Genomic DNA, 20,000 nt, shown 5'->3' on the forward strand with positions numbered 1-20,000 from the left:
ACACACAACACTCCTCACAGACAGTCATCCGGAGGAAACCCACACAGACACAGGGAGAACACACCACACTGCTCACAGACAGTCATCCGGAGGAAACCCACACAGACACAGGGAGAACACACAACACTCCTCACAGACAGTCACCCAGAGGAAACCCACACAGACACAGGGAGAACACACAACACTCCTCACAGACAGTCACCCCGTGTTAAATTAGTATTAAATTAATCATTGGTGTCAGCAGCAGTCACCGGGGTGTGTTTTTCTTGCAGCGCAATCTCAGTCTCATTAAACTGGACGTCTTTGGTTTTGTGGCAGCAGTGAGAGAGTTTCCCGCTCAAGTCTGAGTAGCACAACTGACCCCAACTGAGTCTAAAAATCAGGTTTTTGCTATTTCTAATAAAAGAAGCAGATTTTGAGACACTTTCCCACATGGAGAGCAGCCAGATGTCCCCACAACTTCAACATGCTCATGTTTACGTCCTCTGGGGGATTTATCCTCGACATAAAACTACATTCGCTCATAAACAGTGTGTCAGAGGATCTACTGAACACGAAGCTCTTGTAAAAACAGCATTTTCAGTTTGAATGGCCTCCGTAACTGTGTTCGCCATGTCCCCCTCGTCTCCTCAGAGCTGTGAAAATGTGTGGACGTCATTCATGACACTCGGAACAAAGATAATGAGCGTCTATTTAAGGGAGTATTTCTACAGCAGCAGTTTTTTGAGAAACACGTCTTCTTTGTGATGGTTAGCAGTCGGTGTGTTTAGAAGAGACTGCTCCGTCTGTCATTCTGCTGCTCAGCTCTGAGTGTACACACTTTACACTGACGTCTGACAGTTGAAAAATAAAGATATTCGTTTTGATGGCATTCAGCCACATTCACAAACACAGTACATTTCATTAAACCCTTCTCTAACCGTCATTTTAAAACATACCTTATTTAGTAATAATAATAAAAAAAGGATAATACAAAAACACATTTGTTCACTGTCTAAAGAAAATGTTTATCTCCCAAAATAGTAACTTTACAGAAGGAAAAAACCTTCATAAATTTCAGAGGAAGTCAATGTAAAAAGATTTAATTCAAAGTCATTTTGGAGCGTTTCTATTGGTTCATTCATCAGTGAATATTCACACAGTGTGAAGGAGAGCTGCTGTGTTCAAATGATGAGGTAATGATGCTTCTCTCTTTTCTTTTTCTTTTTATTCTTTTCTGTTTCCTTGTTTACCGCTGTATAAAGCTTTGACTGATCACGCTGGTCTCTGATTGGCTAGCTGGAATTATACTGCATTTGGGAACTCATGGGAAAGTTGTATATTCCAGGTGGTGGTTAAGAAGTAAATATGACTTCACTGCATCCAGTGCTTGGCAGAAGATCCGCCCACTGTCAACACGGTCAATACGACTTTGTCTGCCATTGCAATTTACAAGTCGGACAAACTGGTATTTTCCCACTTTCCAACACTCGGCCGCAGCATTAGTACAGGATTTGACAAATCAAACAATAAAGACCTTACGGTGTGTGAATAAGAACATGGAAAATATTCATTCAGTAGCAGTGGGTTCGGAGCCTACCCGGAATCATTGGGTGCAACCTGGGAACACACCCTGGAGGGGGCGCCAGTCCTTCACAGGGCGACACACACTCACACATTCACTCACACACTCAAACCTACAGATGCTTTTGAGTCTCCAATCCACCCACCAACGTGTGTTCTTGGAGCGTGGGAGGAAACCGGAACACCCGGAAGAAACCCACACAGACACAGAGAGAACACACCACACTCCTCACAGACAGTCACCCGGAGGAAACCCACGCAGACACAGGGAGAACACACCACACTCCTCACAGACAGTCACCCGGAGGAAACCCACGCAGACACAGAGAGAACACACCACACTCCTCACAGACAGTCACCCGGAGGAAACCCACGCAGACACAGAGAGAACACACCACACTCCTCACAGACAGTCACCCGGAGGAAACCCACACAGACACAGAGAGAACACACCACACTCCTCACAGACAGTCACCCGGAGGAAACCCACGCAGACACAGAGAGAACACACCACACTCCTCACAGACAGTCACCCGGAGGAAACCCACGCAGACACAGAGAGAACACACCACACTCCTCACAGACAGTCACCCGGAGGAAACCCACGCAGACACAGAGAGAACACACCACACTCCTCACAGACAGTCACCCGGAGGAAACCCACACAGACACAGAGAGAACACACCACACTCCTCACAGACAGTCACCCAGAGGAAACCCACACAGACACAGAGAGAACACACTACACTCCTCATAGACAGTCACCCGGAGGAAACCCACGCAGACACAGAGAGAACACACCACACTCCTCACAGACAGTCACCCGGAACGGGACTCGAACCCACACCCTTCAGGACCCTGGAGCAGTGACAGAGACACTACCTGCTTCAGATAATGTCGTGCAAATATAAATAATGACTTGGGAAATGCTCCAAAGCAACTGAGAAAAACTGTAAAATCTAAAACATGAACTGAAAACAAAGGCGTCTGACCTATAGGCTTCATGAAAGCTGCTCTGTGATATGTACTGAGGTCAGCATCAGCTGCTTTTCACAGCTCTCATAAGATGTGCCGCGTTCGCTGCTGAAACATGAAAATGCACAGACTTCCCAGCAGCGTGAGGGAGGGGTCAGAAACTGACAACACCAGCCCTTCTTCAACGGTACAGTAAAATATGAAGCACACGCCTACTGCTCTCCTATTGGTTGCATGCACTTTTGTCTTCACAAGCTGCACATGTGCCACAGTGGACTCCATCATCGGCTGCACTTTCCACTTAAATCTGAAGTCTGCATCATGCATCCCACTGAATATAATGTGTTTCAGAAGGCAGTTCATTTTCCACAGTCTGTGTTAATGCAGCTTAAGGCCAGGGAATGGATTCTCTATTGGAAAACCATAGCCTTACCATAACCATAACTCTGACCTTATTATACATTCATAAGAAGTGACTTTCACTCATCTGAGAGGACTGTCCAATCAGAGAGGCATTTAAACCCAGTTCTGATCAATGGAACCGAACAGCGTCATTCATTCCAAGCAGAACACAGCCGACTATATGTTTACATTGGGTCAGTTAGCTCTCGTTAGCCGACCGTAGGAGTGTCTCCCACTGGAAACAGTTAAAGCTAAGTGCTGTACTCTGGAGCACAAATGGACAAAGACGTCATCGGACACTCAACCCGTGACCTTAAAAGTCAAAGCCATGGTCTATATCCAACAGCGCTGAGCTCTGCTGAGTCTCTAAAGTGATTTACAGTCAGCAGAAATGAGCCGCAGGACAAGGACACAGACCGTTCTTCTCCTAAAGCTGGAGTAACACACTGGCAATGTACAAATAAACTGTGCTTTTACACTCTATGGCAAACATTCAGCTACACGACGGGTGTCGGGTTCTGAACGCCATTTCTCTGGATTTGTAACATTCTCTCGAAATGTGGGGAGAAAATACAAGCAATAAAATTAAACATATTTTCTTTGGGGCCTCACGATGGAGCAGCAGGTAGTGTCTCTGTCACAGCTGCAGGGTCCTGGAGGTTGTGGGTTCGAGTCCCGCTCCGGGTGACTGTCTGTGAGGAGTGTGGTGTGTTCTCCCTGTGTCTGCGTGGGTTTCCTCCGGGTGACTGTCTGTGAGGAGTGTGGTGTGTTCTCCCTGTGTCTGCGTGGGTTTCCTCCGGGTGACTGTCTGTGAGGAGTGTGGTGTGTTCTCTCTGTGTCTGCGTGGGTTTCCTCCGGGTGACTGTCTGTGAGGAGTGTGGTGTGTTCTCTCTGTGTCTGCGTGGGTTCCTCCGGGTGACTGTCTGTGAGGAGTGTGGTGTGTTCTCTCTGTGTCTGCGTGGGTTTCCTTCGGGTGACTGTCTGTGAGGAGTGTGGTGTGTTCTCTCTGTGTCTGCGTGGGTTTCCTCCGGGTGCTCCAGTTTCCTCCCACGTTCCAAAAACACACGTTGGTAGGTGGATTGGAGACTCAAAAGTGTCCGTAGGTGTGAGTGTGTGAGTGAATGTGTGAGTGTGTGTCGCCCTGTGAAGCACTGATGCCTCCTCCAGGGTGTGTTCCTGTCTTGCGCCCAGTGATTCTGGGTAGACTCCGGACCCACCGTCGCCCTGAACTGGACAAGGGTTACAATGATTTAATGTTTTTGTTTTTTATCTTTTTCCATTGGTAGGTCACTTTTTCTTGTTTAAAGCATCATGTAAAAAAGCTAATTTTCTAAAGATAAAAACAATTAAAATTAGTCAGAATATATTATAATATTTCTCTCTCAGTCTCAGATCAAGGAAAATGAGTTATAGTGAGCAGATCTGAGATGATTTTCCTGAGATGTCAGAGTGTACAGAGCTGTGGTGTTCTCAGGGCTTGGAGAGTGTGCACTGTGCTATTTTCAAATCCTCTTCCTGAATGTTTCTGAAGGGAGGATTCTGGAAGGAAAGGGAGGCCCACAAAACAAAGGCTTGGCTGCTGCTTACAAACAGCTCTTGGTGATTTAGACACAGCTTTAATCTGGACACTGCAGGGGTCAGGGAAGTTCAGGACACTGATTAAAGATGTCTTCTTAAGTGACATCATATTAAATCTATGAAATACGTCTTATTTTCCTCACTGTGAAACTGTCGTATTAATATTGTCAAATTAACCGACTTAAAGTGCTTTGTTTTAAGTGATTTTATCTGGATAAAGTGTCTTTAAATGAGAAATATTATGAAGAAAAAATCCCTTGTTCTGTGTATGTTCACATTAATGTGTTCATCTGGAGCCCACAAACCCACACACTGTGAAACAAGACCGCAGTCAGTTCTCTGTGCAATGCCTCAGTCTGAAAACCCGGGATAAAATGAGTCGTTCTGATTCTGCTCTGCTTCTGACGTCAAGTGCAGAGACTTTAGAATGGCCCCGCCCCCTCGTCTGAGTCTGTCCAATCACAGCGCTGGACCCGTGTTTATGTGAGAGTGCAGAGACGAGGTTAAACTCAGCAAAACAGACACAACGAGCGCGGAGAAATAAGAGCACTGAGTAAAAACGGAGAAGAAAGAGAACAGAGTGAAAACGGCTAAAAACAAGAGCTTCTGCTCCTCGCTCCTCACTGCTGTGCGCTCGGGGTCGGGGTGAACAGCGAGCGGCTCATTATCATTTATTTCACCTGCGATGTTGTCCTTGCCTTCAACACAAACAGGACAATACGGTACAGATAGTAACAGAGGAGGTAAACCGGAGGGCTAAAGTGTGTGACAGTGTTCTGTAATGTTGTGGATTGGCTCACAGTGGCCACGTCAGTGTATTTATTTATTTATTATATTTATTGATTTCATGAGTTCGGAGAAGATCCTCTGGACGGGTCGTGACCTCAGTCACAAAAGCAGTGTCTGATTGCATCTGTTTCATTGTTGTTCTCCAAAGATCTTCTGTATTGTTCCAATTTTTTCTTTCTCTCTCTGAGGGCAGCGCAGCGCATAGCTTCCTGCCATTGTCCAGTCCCTCAGCAGATGCAGAAATGTTTTATTTTTCGAAAGAGCAGTGCGTCATGTCGCCACGACTTACAGCTGTGAGTTACGAGAGAAAGAAGATGATAAATCTTAACAGCAACTTTACGACAAAGAACATTAAAGCTACACTCACAGTTCAATCTCTCAGCTCCACTGACCACACAGGAGCACTCTGTAGTTATACACGTACAGACTGTAGTCCATCTGTTGCTCTGCATACTTTGTTACCCCACTTCCCCCCTGTTCCTCAGCGCTCAGGACCCCCACAGAGCAGGTGTGATGTGGTGGTGGATCATTCTCAGCGCTGCAGTGACACTGACGTGGTGGTGTGGACAGAGTATAGTCCACCGACAAAAAACACCCTGGGACTCAGGGCTGAGGACAGAAGGACAGAGTGACAGGGGGATAAAAAGTATGCAGCGCCACAGATGGACTACAGAGTGCAGTTGCACAGTGAGTGGAGCTGAGAGAACGGACAGTGAGTGTAGAGATGTTTTAAAGCTCTGGCTGAAGGGCAGTATTCGTTTTCCTGGGATTAGTTTAAAGATGATTTAGTAAGAGGTCATTATTCAGATTGATGTTGTTTAGAGTCGGGCCGCAGCCTTATTTAGCCTCTACTGTGGAGAAAGTGTGTGTTTCCGTAAGTGGGCCGCTCCTGGCTCACTCTGCGCTCTCAAACTCAGCTCAGACGGGCAGTCGCTCTTTATTTGGACAAACGTCCGGCGTGTTTCATTAACGACCGACCACAGAGTGACATTAAATGAAGGGAGGATTCCTGTGTGTTCTCCATTCGCCTGAAACTTTAAAGTCTTCAGGAGATAGTGCTGAACTCTGTGAGGCCTTCTAAAGAGGACATCTATGACTGGGGAAGACCTGTTCTCTGGTTTGCTCAGGTTCAGAAGATTTTAAGGTGGAACGCTGTGTTTGAGGAGAATAACAACTCTAGTTGGTACATGTCTGAAGTGTAAATTGTAAAGTGTTTATTCACTGTTTGAATTCCCACAGAAACTCATGTGTAACTCGAGGTGTTTACTTTGTAGCACTGTCGCTAATGCAGTTAGCCGTCTCCCGAGTTTGGAGACATTTCCACCTTAAGTGATCAGAAACAGCAAAAATAAGTTACTCCCCTATGGAGCAGGAATAGAGCAACATCCTCATCTCGGTTGGTGCTTTTCAGCGTTTAAAGTCTCTCCGTTGTGTAAAAACCTCCAGATGGCGTTTCTCTGCCGTCGCCCGGAGGAAACCCACACAGACACAGGGAGAACACACCACACTCCTCACAGACATTCACCGGGAGCGGGATTCGAACCGACAACCCCAGTGTGACAGAGACACTACTTGCTGGGCCCTGTTTCGCCCCGAATCCTGGTTTCAGTGTAGTTTATTATAGTTGCACCTTGTCAGTTAAACGTGTTTGTAATTTCTGGTAAAATCTGAAATATGTTTAAATTTCAATCATCTTCATTTTTAGGTGATATGTTTTTGTGGAATAAAATAACACTAGTCATTTTAAATACTATGCCAGACTCACACTGTGGCAGATGGAGCTGGTGCTGAGGTTAAGGGTCATGTCTGCAGTTTTAGCTTTAATCTGACCCCTGGAGAGGTCATTCTGGGAGAGATGGATCGCCACATGGTTCACAGAAACATGGGAGATGTGGGAGTCGAAGGTCAAATGGTAAGTTCCACAGTAACATGAGTTTATCCCTGATTCAGAGCCTGATTAAACAGAGCTAAGGACCCTCCACTGAGAGCCTGTGGACTCTGGAAGAGTAGGATTACCACCTTCATCTCACACAGATCCAGACAGGGATTCAAGAGTCAAATGTTTTAGCGTCACACAGACTGTCAACAGAAGAGTTACACGCAGCAACGTGACTCTTCTTCTGCATTTCTTCAGCTAACAAAAGAATGAAAATATATTAAAGCCTCACTATAAAAAAATGATCTCGGTTCACTCCCTGTTCGGTCTGGTGTTTAGTTGCGATATTTAAAGTAAAATTAAAATTAGTTCAACATCGCAGGGCGCCACGGAGGTGCAGCAGGTAGGAGTCGCAGTCACACAGCTACAGGGACCTAGAGGTTGTGGGTTCGATTTCCTCCCAAAAACACGCGTTGGTAGGTGGATTGGAGACCCAAAGGTGTCCGTAGGTGTGAGTGAATGTGTGTGTGTGTGTGTGTGAGTGTCTGTGGCCCTGTGAAGGACTGGCGCCCCCTCCAGGGTGTATTCCCGCCTTGCGCCCAATGATTCCAGGTAGGCTCTGGACCCACTGCGACCCTGAACTGGATAAGGGTTACAGATAATGAATGAATGAATAAGTTCAACATCGCTTCGACTCAGTGAATCCATTTCTTCTTCCTCTTCCAGCGTCTTCCCCTGATTTCAGAGTCAGACGTGGTGTGAAGGTTCCACTGTGAATTAGATCTCTGCTCTAATTCATGCAAATGACAACACAGAGAGGCACCGTGTGAGGTCCCTTCCATCAACTCAAGCTGATAATAGACACAAAGATGAGACTGTCACCACTAGTGTGAGCCCAGGGTAAAGCGCTCACTGAGAGGTAGTGGTCGACTCACAGATGACCTCACTGTTGGAAACATTTCGTAACGTGGGTTGTGCTGCGTTCCATATCCCCAAGTGAATCGGTCTGATGATCGTGGACATGTTCACAATGAAGAAGTGTTCTGTTCCTGATCTCACTAATGTTTTTGCTGCACAGATGAAGTACGAATGAGAATATGTAAAGATGTCTGACAGGGGCTGAGAAACACTCTGAGTGAATGACTTTTACAGGCTTTACAGTGTGACTGTAGCAGAAGGATGTGGTATTGTAGCAGATATGTTTCATTTGCACTTTTTGGAAGGGTTTCCTCACAATTTTCTTTCCTGAATTTCTAATGTCACAACTTCTACTCTTTAGGAAAGGCTTACACTAGATGCTGGGCCATGGCTGTGAGTATTTGATGGCCCTGAGCCACATAAACATTAATGAGGTCAGGTGCTGATGCTGGAGGATTAGGTCTAGTTCCCATACACCACTCCATCTTACCTCAGATTATATAGAGCTCCATCACTCCAGAGAATGCAGCTCAGGGGGCTTTTTACTCCTCTATCATTTGGCACAGGGCATCTGCAGCTGCTCCAGAGCTTCCTACTTTCTGTGAACATCATGTCTATAGAAGGTATAGTATGGTATATTCACTGAAAGCTTGAGAGGGCTTTGATGGAGCAAATAAAAGTCTGGCTTCTTTCAGCCACAGCAGACAAACTCAACTCAACCCTTCAGCTCTAAATATCGCACACGGCATGGGTTTCAGAGAGAAACAGAAGAGACAGAGCATGTGTTTCTGATTCCCTGCCCCCAGGCTGACCCCCAGAGACCCTTCAAACACAAGCAGACCAGAAACGGATACTTCACGTCTCAGTGTCCATCAGCAAGGAGTGTCCAGGAGCGAGTCGGGTGGAAAAAGAAGCTCTGAGGTCAGACTGAGCAGACAGCAGCCATTTGTTTTCTTTCTCAGGCCTTGTCTTGTTCACAGAACAACTTCCATCACAAATTGGATTTACACCATATGGCCACAGGTTTGCAGACACCGCTCAGCTCTGAGTTCATTCTTCATCGACACAGATCTGTCTGTGCTGCACGACATACGACCTGCCCATCGTCTGATCCAAGTAACTTTTTGACAATGTGGAAACAAATGGAAACCTGGGTGCAGTTGATGAATCAGCTTCACTGTGTCGAACCGAACTCCGCCTGCAATGAAGCATGCACTCATTCATGCAGATGTTGGGGTTGGTAGCTCATAAATCAATGGCTGTGCTTGTAGGTGGAGTTTGAGGAAGTGTGGTGAGTGCCCCCTACTGACCAGAGTTGTACAGAGTTTGGAGTGGAGTGATTAAACAGTGGAGTAAACTGAGCATGCTGATTGGTTGGAGATGCTAGAATGATGCAATCGAGGTGTGTGATGGTGTAAACGGTGTGTTACTGCAGTAGAGGCTGTTGCTGTTGGAGTTTGGGGAAGGTCAGATCTGACAGGACCATGTGTGTATAACCTCTATAGAAAAGCATGAACAGGAACAGGATTCTCTGGAGCAGCTGCACATGAGTCTAATGCACCATGTTCAATGCCAAGCCTGCGCTAGAGGTGTAAAAAGCCCCCCAGCACTGGGCTGTGGAACAGTGGAACTGTGTTCTCTGGAATATTGGAGCTCCATCCAGTTCCTCTGTGTGTCTCAGTGTGTGTGGATGTTTAGTTACTGCATCATTTGAACACAGCAGCTGTCCTTCACACTGTGTGTAAATCTCAGGACGAATGACCAATAGAAACACTCCAACATGAACTTCCTTTTAAAGTTAAATCACATTTCATTGGACACTGATGATATTTATCTCTTGCTTCTTTTTTTTTAATGTGGTGTTATTCTTATTTTTGTATTTTTTTCCATTAACTCTTAATGAATGAATGATTTATGTTTTTAAAAATTGGATTGTGACATTTTTGCCTCATTCCCCAGCCCCAGTGGGACTCACTCCAAACCACACACCCAGAAAGCATTGCAAAACAAGTGTATGGGAACCCAAACTGCATACAGTGAATTCCACAGATCTCACACACACACACACACACACACACATTGCATGCAGGAAAACACACTCCTTCTGCTGTAAACCAATGGCCTTGGGACTTGTTATTTTGCATTGTCCTTGTAAATTATTCAGAGCCCACTAAATTACTCCCAACTCTTTCCCATTTCTCAGGCTCACTGATGCCGGAGGTTTTCTGGGTGAAACACAACAAAGAAAACAAGGTAAACGTTGCCCAGTTTAGCGTTAAACAGCGCAGCATTGCATAACACACACACACTTCCCAGCTGTGAAGCACGTACACACAGATCAGCAGCGTCCAATTAGCTCCTTAAACTCAATCTAATTAAGCTCAGAGGAGCCCAAACACATCCAGCTGGGTTTAAACAGCACAAGGAAAGAAGCAATGGTCCGAGAGAACCAGTGTACACACACACACACACACACACACACACACACACACACAGCATTACGCACGGGTACTGTACACATCCACTGAGTGAACTCACATGCACCCGTCACTAAGGCCCCAGTTCTCGGCTGTGGAGCAGTGGAACTGTGTTCTCTGGAGCGCTGCACCTCCATCCTGTAGCTTTGGGATGAGCGGGAACAGCAGCGTCTGATCTAACTAATGTTTACATGCCTGAGTGCAGTCAAATCCTCACAACAATGCACCAACACTTAGAGTACACCCAGAAGTGTGAAGATAATACAAAATAAGCTATAAATGAAGTATTAATGCGCTCCGGTCCCAGTCTCTGTGGCTCTGTGTAACTCTTCCGGTTACAGCCCAGTTCCCTACCCACCAGGTCACGGCTGCCCTCATTTTACAGTTAAATGTTACACAAAAAAACTTCAGAACTTATTCTAACACCTGACAGGAAGCAGCAGCCTGTTTGTGTGTTTGGTCCCTGTTCAGTTCAAGCCCAGTGTTTATTACATTCCTAAAAATCCTGGCCTTATTCTTCCTTAACTCCATGGTAAAACATTGCAGAGTGAGTTTGCTGCTCTTCGGAATCTTCTTCAGGGTCCTCTTCATCCTTCAGACTAGTGTCCGTTTAGTGGGTTAATCTGTAACGTAACCTCTGTGAGAATTAATCAAGCCTCAATGATATCACCTTCACACTGGAATGAGATTAGAAAAGGAACTCCTAAACATCACTCATGTTGGTCTGGAGGTTACTGACCTCTGAGTGACCCCTGCCTGGGTCTGCACAGCGTCAGATAGCAGGAGTCAGACCACACTCGTGAGCCTTGGACGCGTGAAAAGCTCTAATCGGATCTTCACGCTGATCTGGAGCTTCTTTTTTTCTAAAACCCGACAGAACCATGCACACAACCTGAAAACCTCAGCTCACATGATATAAACAATCAGATTCCTTTGAAATCCCTGGATGAACCAGTTTATGCTCAACAGAGCGGGTCCCTCACATGGGGATGGCCATGTTTAAAGTAGGATCAGTACATCCAGGCCACTAGGTGTCAGTGTAACATCTGTTTCATAATGTGAAGGAGCATCATTAGAGAAAAAACGTATTTAAACCTCCGTTAAAGGAAACGTTATTAACAAACTCGCTTCTTTGGTGCATGTTCCCATTAATGTGTTCATCTGCAGTCCACCAACCCACACACTGTGAAACAAGAACCCCCAAATCGGTTTTCTGTGCGCTGCCTGAGTCAGAAAACATGGGATAAAACAAAACGTTCTGATTCTGCTCCATTTCTGACGTCAAGTGATGTCAAGTTTAGAATGGCCCCGCCCCCTCGTCTGAGTCTGTCCAATCACAGCGCTGGACCCGTGTTTATGTGAGAGCACAAAGACGAGGTTAAACTCAGCAAAACAGACACAACAAGCGCGGAGAAATAAGAGCACTGAGTAAAAACGGAGAAGAAAGAGAACAGAGTGAAAACGGCTAAAACCCAGAGCTTCTGCTCCTCGCTCCTCACTGCTGTGCGCTCGGGGTCGGGGTGAACAGCGAGCGGCTCATTATCATTTAAAGGAACAGGTGCTGAAAGCGGGCGTTCTGAACAGGGGCTGTTTACACAGGGGGAGAACACTGCTGTGGGGCTCGTGGGGTTTGGACCAAAGCGGGTCACAGACGTTTCATTAAGAAACAGAACTGTGTTCCACTGTGTCATCTTTAAGATACAGTCATTTCTTCAAAACTTTTTCTCAGTTCAGTTTCCAAGATCTGGGCTCTCTAATCTTTGATAAAAATTCTGGTCAAAGGCTCTAAAAAGCACAGACACGGTCAGAGCCCCTCTCTCTCTCTCTCTCTCTCTCTCTCTCTCACATTAAAAGCTGTTTATTGGTTTAGCTCTGTCCTCTTACAGGGCGTGGAGCACTGTTGCCTGTTGAAGAAGAAAATGACAACTTAAACACCCTTAAAAACATTGACAGTTTCCAAAACAAACAAATATCCCACGACTCCAACACACTTTAAACACCGTGGGTGTGGAAAGGAAATATTGGATTAAGGGCAAAGTTCATTTGGACAAAACAGGTTCATTCCTGTTTAATGTTTAAGAAAAAGTTGAAGATTCTCACCCAGTCACTCACACACACACTCACCCAGTCACTAACACACACACTCACCCAGTCACTAACACACACACTCACCCAGTGACTCACACACTCACCCAGTCACTCACACACGCACACAGTCACTCACCCAGTCACTAACACACACACTCACCCAGTCACTAACACACACACTCACCCAGTCACTAACACACACACTCACCCAGTGACTCACACACTCACCCAGTCACTCACACACGCACACAGTCACTCACACACTCACCCAGTCACTCACACACTCACCCAGTCACTTACACACTCACCTGTGGACAAACAAACACGTTTCTCTGTAAAGAGTGAAGTTATTTTTATGAGAATCATCTAAAATGTGGCCCCTTTATACAGTGTTTCACAGTTAGTTCATTGTAAGAATAATCCACAACAGTTTAAACAAATTAAACAATTTCTGGATGATTTTTCTTGTTTTAAATAATTTGGTCTTATTCCATAGCCATTGATGTGCCTTGTTCTAGGACCTGACTCTGACCCAGTCACAGGATTAGCTCAGAGTTATCACAGTTATCAAAGACAAGAGGTTATTGTTGATTTTATACAAGACATTCTTTCAGTGCAGAAACTGTCCTGAAGCGACAGATTCCAGTGGCTTTTATCTTTAACACTGAGGCTGCGAAGGTCAGAAGGTCGGGGCCTGAGTTTACCCAGGGTCCTTTGCAGGTAAACAGTGGAACACAGTGAGGGCACAGGCACCTCTGACACCTCTTACTTTATTTACCTGTTAGAAATAGTGTTTGTGAATGTAGATAAGATCTAACAGACTACTCGGGGTGTGCCTCAATTCTGTACCAAGCCTCATGCCCAAGGACCTCCTGGACTACACTGTATTTATTTATAAGCAAAACCAACATTCCTAATGTTTTGCCGAGTAGGGACTAAACCGTGGCGTGCAAACCTTGCAGAGCGCTGATCGTCCAGAGAGAGTCGTCACTCTACGCCACGCAACGCAGACGACCAGCACCAACTCTCCATCTGTAAAATCTCCAGCTGCAGCAAAGATCACGTTTGTTTTTATCCGACTCACGACGGCAGCTCGTAAAATGACGCCGTGGTCTTTTGAAGAGGTTCAAACGCTCCTTGGATCGGTGGCCGACGAAAGAATCCAGCGAGAGCTGGACGCTGCAACAAGGAAGGAACAAACTCTACTGATCTGTCTGAACTGATGACGGAGCTGTGTTCAGTCCCAAACAACAACAACACGCCGATACACCATGAGTACACACCGCTTAACATAAGTCTACTATTATACACCAACAGCCGCTCCACAAACCCAGCGTTCTGAGGAGTGTTGGGGTGATTATCTTTATACTTTGACTAATTAATGACCTTTAAATTCAGAGGATTCAGTGACAGTCAAAGAAAAAGTGTGTATGATGAAGTAGATTAGACCCGTTTACCTCAGAACTCAGTAGCAGCCGTGTTCAGAAATTTCACTCATTTCCATTGTAGAGGAATCCAGCGCAGACTCAGAAGTCCTTATTTGGGTCTGACACTGGCGGCAGCGTCCCAGTTCTAGTAACAGCATCACAGCTGTGATTAATCATTGGTTCTGTATAAATTTACAGTGGAAATGAGTCTGAGTCTGATTAGTCACTGGGTCCACAGTGATGTCTGGATCCTGTAAAACACATCACAGAGGAAGCACTGTTCTCTGTCTCTTACAGAAAGTGAGGGGAATGGACTGCCATGGGGGAAGGACTGGTCGCCTACTGCTACCTCAGATCCAGACCCTGGTGCCCCCCCTGAAAGAGTCTAAATCTTGGAAGGCAAAGAGAAACTCAAATCAGGAGTCCTTAAGAGACGAGACACTTTGGACCCCAGAGAGATCCCACTCTAGAGAGATCCGTCATATCAGCACAGGAGGGACGTGATCCGTATCCAGACAGAACCACAGAGTGATGCTCTACTCACTGAGAAAAGCCAGTTCTGCTAAAGTCAAAGAGGCCAAACTTGTCTTGGCTGAGCATCTACCTTTTGAATTGAGAAGAAGAGCCTTGAACTGAACGGTCAGAAGGGGCTGGTTCTGATTAGTTCTATTAGGCTGAGGGGTGTTGGTTCTGAGTAGGTCCGTCAGGTCAAGTGGCACAGGTTCTGACCAAGTCTATCAAGTTGGAAGCTGTTGGTTCCTACCAGGTCCATGAACTGAGGAACGGCCTGTTTATTGTCCCCGTTACATGCGACTTTAAGCGAAGGTACTTCATTGGGTCGTCAGCGAACTAACAGCACAAGACAAGACTAAAGCAGTCCCCTCGGACCAGTCCTCTCAGACAAAACAATGCCACACACGTCATCATTTATCTGCAGTTATTAGATCTCCTGGTGAAAGATTGGTTCTTTCAATCCAATCGATTCACTGCCTGGAAATCAGGGCTAGAATAAGAATGAGATCAGAGTAATTCAGTTTCTTATCTGATGAATGTTCTTCTCATTAGGAATGGAGCCCTGTCTGTGTCTGTTGTAATGCAAGGATTATACACAGCTTCTGTAGATGTTATGAGATCTAATTAACCTCTCCCGGTCAGAACCAGCCCCTCCAGACTTTAGTGACCCTGTCAGAACCAGCCCCTCCAGACCTGATAGACTCAGTCAGATCTAGCCCCTCCAGACCAGATGAAACCAGTCAGAACCCGGCCCCTCCAGACCAGATGAAACCAGTCAGAACCAGCCCCTCCTGACCTGATGGACCCTGTCAAAACCAGCCCCTCCAGACCTGGTGAACTCATTCAGATCTAGCCCCTCCAGACCTGAGTGACCCTGTCAGAACCAGCACCTTCCCGACCTGATGGACTCGTTCAGATCTAGCCCCTCCAGACCAGATGAAACCAGTCAGGACCAGCCCCTCCAGCCTGATGGACCCTGTCAGATGCAGTCCTTCCCAATGGACCCAGTTGTATCTGTCCACTCCAATATGTCGGTGTATGTCAGTTGTAATGAAATCCTTATGTGGATGTTATGTAGCCTGATGAGTGATGATCTGTAATAAACGTGCGATCTGTGTGTGTGTATGTGTGTGTGTGTGTGTGTGTGTGTTACAGGTGTGATAGAGTCAGTCTGGGATGTGAAATCAGGAGTCCAGAGCAACATTTTCAGGATCTGTCCCTCTTCTCTTGTTTTGGTCTCGTTTTCTCCTTGTTCTCTCGAGCATTAATTAGGTTTGCTCCTCCTTTTGTGTCTGTAGCCACGCCCCTCACCTGTGAGCCCTCAGTGTGATTCCTCACAGGTGTTTCTACGTTTCGTCTGCTCTGTTTATATATATATTTATAACAGTAATAAACACTATGTATTACATATAGACGTATGTGTATGTATATATTAACACATGTAAAGAAAGTGTAAACACTGTTGCCAGAGGATCCTCTCTTTGTTCTCTAATCTGACGAGCGGCGACTCGAGAGTGTCTCGGCCCATTTCCTCACGGCCAGGCTCTGTTTGAGAATCACATCCTCTTTAACTTCCTCAGAACAGAGACCAATGGACCCGAGCGGGTCTGACTCACCGTGCACTGTCAAAGCTAACGGGATCGTCTTAATCTGGTTCCTGTTTCTCGGTGAGCTCTGGACCCACCTCAGGATGAAGTGCCTAAAGAAGATGAATGAATGAACGAATGATACCAGCTTATTCGGCATAAATGAGGAAAAATGTGTCCGAAAAATAAATATAACCATTGAAATAAATAACATGAACCACTTTGGGCAAAAAAGACTCAAGAGTGAATCCAAGGCGGGGGGCCACTGTTCCCTCGGACCCTGAGGAAGCAGGGACCCTCTGATGAGGGATAAGACCAGCGTTTGCTCGTATTGAAGCTGGTGGAGTGTTGCAGGTTAGTGCTAATGTCCATAAACAGGTTGAATAATGTTATAGTGAGAATCTGAATGAGAAATGTGAGACGTACAGAACAGATTTAAGAGGTTTTCTGTCAGTTACACGGCGCTTGTTGTGGTGAGGGGCGGGGGCCGAGGGAAAAAGGGAGGAAAGAAGGAAAAAGCTAATGAGGGGCTTCCTGAAGTGCTGTCCAGGGAGAAGTGAAGGACACAGAAAGACCTGCAGAAAACTCTCTCTCTCTCTCTCTCTCTCTCTCTCTCTCTCTCTGTCTCTCTCTCTTTCTTTCTCTCTCTCTCTGTTTCTCTCTCAACATTGAGAATCTATTTACCACAAAAAATAAGACCCCCCTCCACTGTGTCTCACTGTGTCTCACTGCCCCTCACTTTCTGTCAGTGGCTTCCACAGTGTCTCACTGTCTCTCACTGTGTCTCACTGTCCCCTATAGTTTCTCATAGTCTCTCACTGTCTCTCATGGTCTCTCACTGTCTCTTATAGTCTCTCACTGTCCAAACCATGAAGTCCCTCATTGTCTCTCACAGTCTCTCACTGTCTCTCATTGTCTCTCACTGTCTCTCATAGTCCCTCACTGTCTCTCACTGTCTCAAAGTGTCTAACTGTCTCTCACTGTGTCTTACTGTCCCCCACAGTCTCTCATAGTCTCTCACTGTCTCTCACAGTCTTTCCCTGTCTCTCACTGTCTCTCATAGACCCTCACTGTCTCTTACTGTGTCTCACTGTCCCTCACAGTCTCTCATAGTCTCTCACTGTCTCTCACTGTCTCACAGTGTCTAACTCTCTCTCACTGTGTCTTAATGTCCCCCACAGTCTCTCATAGTCTCTCACTGTCTCTCACAGTCTTTCCTTGTCTCTCACTGTCTCTCATAGTCCCTCACTGTCTCTTACTGTGTCTCACTGTCCCTCACAGTCTCTCACAGTCTCTCACTGTGTCTCACAGTCTCTCACTGTCTCTCACTGTGTCTCACTGTCCCTCACAGTCTCTCATAGTCTCTCACTGTCTCTCATTGTCTCACAGTGTCCAAACCATGAAGTCCCTCACTGTCTTTAAACGCAGACTGAAGACTCATCCCACTGTGTATTTAAAAGATCACAAATCCTGCTCTTAATGAAATGTCTAGAGTTTCCCTGAAGCGACCGGAGCTGTGTGTCTCTGTCCCAGCGCTTACATTTATCGTGTATTTTTCTCTTTAGAGTCTCAGTATTGACTCCTGTATCTCATGGGGTCTGAGTTCAGTGGTCTTTGGACCCTGATCCTATCTGAACCGGCCGGGACGTATTCTCAGAGTAAGAAAACAATGCACTTTGTCAAACGTGTGTTTGTCCCAAAAGTAAGTGCAAAAATGACTGATGGCTTCTTTGAAACTCCGGGGCAGAGGCTGGAGCTACTTAAAGTCCCTCGAACTGTGGCAGCCGACTGTTTTTATCAGCGAGGTTGGACCTGGAGATTGATTTAAAGGATTCTGACCATTTCTCCAGTTAAACAAGTGTGGAGTTAAGTGATAACACCAGGGGGTTAAACATTACCACATGAAGGGTCCCTTAGTCCCTCCCCCCCCCCCCCCCTCTGTCTCTCTCTGAGTGGGTATCATTTTTTATTTTGACTGGTGGAGGACCCTCTCCATCACCAAAAAACCCACAGAACATCTGGAACATCTGCCATGGAGTGGAGGAGAGACAGAACCAGAGATCGACACTCGTTTTACAGCTTCAGAAGCAGAGGATTGTCAGAGAAACATGTAAAACTGCAGCGTTTATTTCACGTGTGGTGGTGTATCCAGGTTTGTAAGTAACAGCCGACATAAACAGACCCTTCCGACCTGCCCCTGTCCCCTCTCACCTACACTCAGAGACGTACTAAGCCTCTCAGAGCTGCTCGGAGGAACTGAAGCTTCCTCTTCATGTCGCAGTAATAAAGGAAACGCAGATATGTAACTCATTTACCAACTTCCACATTCCACATGGAGGCTCTGCACTGCTGCATTCCTGGTGATTAAAGTAACACTAGGTAGTATTTTACCATAAAATTACAGCTTCAAAATCATTGTGATGCTCCTCTGAGCTGTAACAGGGAGAACAGAGTCTCTGTTGATGCTACTCAGGGCTCAACACTGCAGGAACTGCACTATGGAACTTTTGGAGGAGGGTTGGAATTACACTGTATAGCTGTAGAGGGAGCCCAGGCGCATAAATATTAATATCTTAGTAGTGTTCGTAGTGTTGCTTTAACTGAGCTGAAATAAATGGACTGGTTTAATAACATACGCCTTTAAACCGAGCAGACAACTCAGTTCACTCGTTCACTTACCCACTCACTCACTCACCCACCCACTCACAAACTCACTCATACTCACATTCTTGCATTCACTCACTCACTCAACCATTCACATAGAAACTCACGCATTCACATAGATACTCACACAGACATAGTCATGCCCCTACATACACAAAAACATACTCACTCATTCATTCACTCACCCACTCACTCATTCACAGGCATAGTCATGCCCCTCCATACTCACACACAAATATACTCACTCATTCATTCACTCACTCACTTACTTGCTCACTCATTCACATACATAGTCATGCCCCTACATACTCACACACAAACATATTCACTCATTCATTCACTCACTCATTCACAGACATAGTCATGCCCCTCCATACTCACACAAAAATATACTCACTCATTCATTCACTCACTCACTCACTCACTCACTTGCTCACTCATTCACATACATAGTCATGCCCCTACATATACACACAAACATACTCACTCACTCACTCACTCACTCAAAGACATAGTTATGTCCCTAAATACTTACATACAAACATATTCATTCATTCATTCACTCACTCACTCATTCACAGACATAGTCATGCCCCTACAAACTCACATACAAACATACTCACTCACTCACTCACTCACTTGCTCACTCATTCACATACATAATCATGCCCTACATACACACACAAACATACTCACTCACTCACTCACTCACTCACTCATTCACATACATAGTCATGCCACTACGTACTCACACACAAACATATTCACTCATTCATTCACTCACTCATTCACATACATAGTCATGCCCCTCCAAACTCACACACAAATATACTCATTCATTCACTCACTCACTCACTTGCTCACTCATTCACAGACATAGTCATGCCCCTACAAACTCACATACAAACATACTCACTCACTCACTCACTCACTCAAAGACATAGTCATGTCCCTAAATACCCGTACACAAACATATTCATTCATTCATTCATTCATTCATTCATTCATTCATTCACTCACTCATTCACATACATAGTCATGCCCCTACATACTCACACAAATATACTCACTCATTCACTCACTCACCCACTCACTTATTCACAGACATAGTCATGCCCCTACATGCTCACACACAAACATATTC

Source organism: Hoplias malabaricus, chromosome 18 (assembly GCF_029633855.1).
Source record: "Hoplias malabaricus isolate fHopMal1 chromosome 18, fHopMal1.hap1, whole genome shotgun sequence".
NCBI classification, from domain to species: Eukaryota; Metazoa; Chordata; class Actinopteri; order Characiformes; family Erythrinidae; genus Hoplias; species Hoplias malabaricus.